At 42.3% G+C, this 4,700-nt stretch overlaps 1 long non-coding RNA gene across 1 annotated transcript; it reads left to right on the plus strand.

Annotated features, from left to right (window-relative positions):
• Positions 1 to 1,663: 1,663 nt before the first annotated feature.
• Positions 1,664 to 2,212, plus strand: LOC143800917 (uncharacterized). The gene is made up of 4 exons (XR_013220633.1): positions 1,664 to 1,731; positions 1,813 to 1,897; positions 1,978 to 2,055; positions 2,150 to 2,212. It is a non-coding gene; the product is annotated as an uncharacterized LOC143800917 (long non-coding RNA).
• Positions 2,213 to 4,700: the final 2,488 nt, after the last annotated feature.

A 4,700-nucleotide genomic window follows, 5' to 3' on the forward strand; every position in this document is an offset into this window, starting at 1 on the left:
ACTAAGCCCCAAGCAAAACCACAAGGTTTTATTCCATGTGGCAAGTGTACATGCTGTAAACGTGTCTCTAGTAAGAAAGTGGTTCGCACTAACTTTAAGGACGCCAATGAATTAAATGAATATGCCATTCACGACTACATCACTTGTCAGACCACAGGGGTCATCTATATATTAAAATGCCCGTGTGGTAAGATCTATGTAGGTCGCACAAAAAGAAGACTTTTGGACAGGATTAAGGAGCATTTTAATAACATCAGTAAGGGATTCATAGGCCATCCATTATCCCGACATTATTTGGAACAACACAATCACTCCCTCCATGGTACATCTTTTTGGGGCATCCAAACGGTCCCACGTAATCCCAGAGGGGGGGATTATATTAAAGCCATGTCTCGGGTCGAGTCTAGGTGGATATTTACCCTAGACAGTCTGGCTCCGACTGGCTTAAACCAAGAAATTGAACTATATGCTTTTTAATATAACCTCTTTCCCCTACCACCCCCCCCCCCCCCCCATCATTGACCCCTTCCTTTATAACCCCATCATGCAGAGTAACGGAGATATGCAGGGGAAGAGTGTGTGGTTTTGAGATTATGACTATTTTAGCTATATATCTCAGTACATTTTATAGTGTTCTTAAAATATTTGCACTAGTCATTTATATGATTAATGTTAGGATCACTAAATAATATTTTTATTCACATCTATATTTGCCAAATGCCCTCAGGTGCTAATAAATAAATAATAGGGTTGGCTAGATGTGATGTTTGGTTTTTCCTTTCATCATTTTTAATTGGTATTTCTTTTATCAAATTTTTATTGTCTACCATATACTATATTTATATTCATATTTACATGCACTTTTTCACCTTTGGCCTGTTTTTATCCCTTTTTTTATAATAAATATAAATAAATATATGTTTTTAACATTACACTATCTCTCCGCAATTACAACACATCCTGTTAGTATAAATCAATAAAGGTCCCTAATTATCTATTTAAATACCTAATGGTATGCGTAGGAGCATCGGATGTTTAAGATTTTACATAACTCAGGGTCCCTTTTACTATTCTATGGTATGGTGATTAATAATGTACCATCCAGAATCCCAGCACAAACTATAAGGTTGATTGTCAATTAGGGATTACTTTATGCGGCCAATTAACCTCCATTAGGGTGCTAGTTGCTAATCAAGGGTTCCAGGTGAGCTTATCTTGTAATCAGGGGACTATATAAGGACGGACACCTATAGTGGAGACATAGCCCTGACGAAGAGGGAAGTTAACCCTCGAAACGCGTAGGCAGCTTGTCTCCACCACGCTCCCGTCCTTACTCTGTGTGACGTCACAACAGCTCCGCCCCCTAGTCACCGCCGCGTCCTCAGCGTTGCTTCCGGCCGGGGCACGCGAGGCGCTGGTGATCTCCCGCGCTCCCGCACGCTTGCCAGGACGCGCTTCTGCAGGAAATCCCTGGTATCTCCCTGCATTATCTATTACCGGACCTAATTAGCGCTATCACACCCAGAGACAGTGACCTTAGAAGTATCGGGTGAGTGAATGGACAACTTTATCCCTGTGTTACCGCTAGTTCTGCATGTTTCAGGATAAAATTATCTATGGTACGATAGATCGCTTATAACATCATCTATCCTTCTATTATACTAGCATCGACTAAACCACACTGCGGCTAGCTAGCACCATCGGTGCAGCCACCAGACCCCAATATAAGCAGTGAGTAGTCTGTATCTATATTATCAATAGGTTGAAGTTATTTAGACACCCTTTATTTAGTAACCCGCTATTTCTCCTTAGAAACACCCTTTAAGGAAGGAGGATTGGCAGTTCCTACATAGGAACACTTCTTACAGCACAGCATATAAATAGCCTCTTACAATAAGTGAGTGTGTATACAATACCCTTTAGTAATATATGTGCACTTCTTTTTAACACCTCAATAACTGTGCTACATTTTTTCAGCTATATATTTCAATCAGGTTCCACTTCACTCCTATGGGAACCTCCGGCTCCTTTATCTATTAATCAAATCCTTATCAAGTAAGTCTTGTTTTTATCTGCAAATTCTGCTGTTTTTGGGAAGCGCAGTGGTTTCTAGTATTATTTTTCATTACTTGGTTGTTTTTTCTAACAGGATTGGCACAGAACCTGTTGCAACCACTTGCAGCTCCCACAACATCCTACCCTACCCTTTCAGGTGATTTGGCGCCAATATACACACTGTATACTTATTATTTTGTGATCACTATTCCCCAAGTGACCCCCAACCCTTATATTTGATATGCAGTCTGGCCTGTTGGTTAATATTAGGTCTAGCAGTGCCCCCCTTCTTGTTGGGTCCTGAACCAGTTGTGAAAGGTAATTGTCTCTCATAGTTGTCAAAAACCAATTACCTTTGCTAGAACTGCAGGTTTCTGTTCCCCAATCTATTTCAGGGTAGCTGAAGTCCCCCATAATAATGACTTCTCCTTGAGTCGCAGCTTCATCTATTTGCTTTACAAGGATATTCTCCATTGCTTCCATTATTTTTGGAGATTTATAACTAACCCCTATCAGTAATTTATTATTTTTCCCCCTCCCCTTATCTCCACCCACAGGGACTCTACATTTTCATTAAATTCACCTATATTATCACGCTGGGTTTTAAGGACGATTTTACATACAGACACACCCCTCCCCCTCGCTTAACTGTACGGTCATTTCTGAAAAGGCTATAGCCCTGCACGTTAACAGCCCAGTCATGGCTCTCATCCAGCCATGTTTCAGATATCCCCACCATGTCATAATTATGCTACAACAACATTAATTCTAATTCGTCCATTTTGTTGGCGAGGCTTCTGGCATTAGTATTCACAAACTTGATGTTCCTCTCTGTACCTCTATTCTTTCTTAAATTATTAACTGTTCTAACCCCACCCCCCATGCCACCGCCACCCCCAACTTCCATATTTGTGCCCAGGTCTCTATCTGCACTATCTTCCCCTCCTATAAAATGGATTCCCTCACCCCCAATCCCTGGTTTAAACACTCCTCCAACCTTCTAGCCATTGTCTCCCCCAGCACAGCTGCACCTTCCCCATTGAGGTGCAGCCTGTCCCTAGCGTAGAGCCTGTAGCCTGTAGTGGCCTGCTCTTGTTCCCTCAATACCTGGTCCTAGTTTGATTACTACCTTAACATGACGGGGCTAAGGAGGCTGACTTTTTGATTGACACTGGGGCAGCTGAAACTGTAGTGACAAACAAAGACCAATAACTTACCACTCAGCACAATTAGACCCAGTGGTCAAAGGTAGGGTTGAGCGAAACGGGTCGATCATTTTCAAAAGTCGCCGACTTTTGGCTAAGTCGGCGTCTCATGAAACCCGATCCGACCCCTGTGCTTGTCGGCCATGCGGTACGCGACTTTCGCGCCAAAGTCGCGTTTCAATGACGCGAAAAGCGCCATTTCTCAGCCAATGAAGGTGAACGCAGAGTGTGGGCAGCGTGATGACATAGATCCTGGTCCCCACCATCTTAGAGAAGGGCATTGCAGTGATTGGCTTGCTGTCTGCGGCGTCACAGGGGCTATAAAGGGGCGTTCCCGCCGACCGCCATCTTACTGCTGCTGATCTGAGCTTAGGGACAGGTTGCTGCCGCTTCGTCAGAAGCAGGGAGAGCGTTAGGCAGGGTCCACTAACCACCAAACCGCTTGTGCTGCAGCGATTTCCACTGTCCAACACCACCTTCGGTGTGCAGGGACTGTGGAAGCTATTTTTTTTTTTTTTTCCCCTCAGCGCTGTAGCTCATTGGGCTGCCCTAGAAGGCTCCGTGATAGCTGTATTGCTGTGTGTACGCCACTGTGGAAACCAACTGCTTTTTTCAAAGCACATATCCTCTTGTTCCTTCCTTTCTGCACAGCTATCTTTTTTGTTTGTCCACACTTTTTATTTAATTTGTGCATCAGTCCACTCCTATTGCTGCCTGCCATACCTGGCTTACATTACTGCAGGGAGATAGTAATTGTAGGACAGTTTTTTTTTTTTTTTTGTTTTTTTTTTGTGGGAGATTAAGATTGGCATTTCTGCTACAGTGCCATCCCTGTGTGTGCCATCTCTCACTGAGTGGGCCATAGAAAGCCTATTTATTTTTTCCGTGATTTGTGTTCTAAAATCTACCTCAACACAAAAACACTACATCAATCAGTGGGAGAAAAATATTGGCCTCAGTCAGGGCTTGTGTGCCACTGCTGTGTGTGCTATCTCTCATTCAGTGGGCTATAGCAAGCCTATTTTTTTTTTTTTTTTTTTTTTTAATATTATTTGGTTTCTAAAGTCTCCCTGAAAAAAAAAAAAAACCTAAAAAAACAGTGGGAGAGTAATATTGCCCTTTCAGCTTGTGTGCCAGTCTTGACTCCTGGGTGTGCCACCTCTCTCCCTCTCATTCAGTGGGCCATAGAAAGCCTATTTATTTTATTTTTTTAATATTATTTGGTTTCTAATTCTCCCTGAAAAAAAAAAAAAAAAACCTAAAAAAACAGTGGGAGAATAATATTGCCCTTTCAGCTTGTGTGCCAGTCTTGACTCCTGGGTGTGCCACCTCTCTCCCTCTCATTCAGTGGGCCATAGAAAGCCTATTTATTTTTTTTTTTAAATATTATTGGGTTTCTAAAGTCTCCCTGAAAAAACAAAAAATACATAAAAAAACAGT

This window comes from Ranitomeya variabilis, chromosome 1, assembly GCF_051348905.1.
Source record: "Ranitomeya variabilis isolate aRanVar5 chromosome 1, aRanVar5.hap1, whole genome shotgun sequence".
NCBI lineage: Eukaryota > Metazoa > Chordata > Amphibia > Anura > Dendrobatidae > Ranitomeya > Ranitomeya variabilis.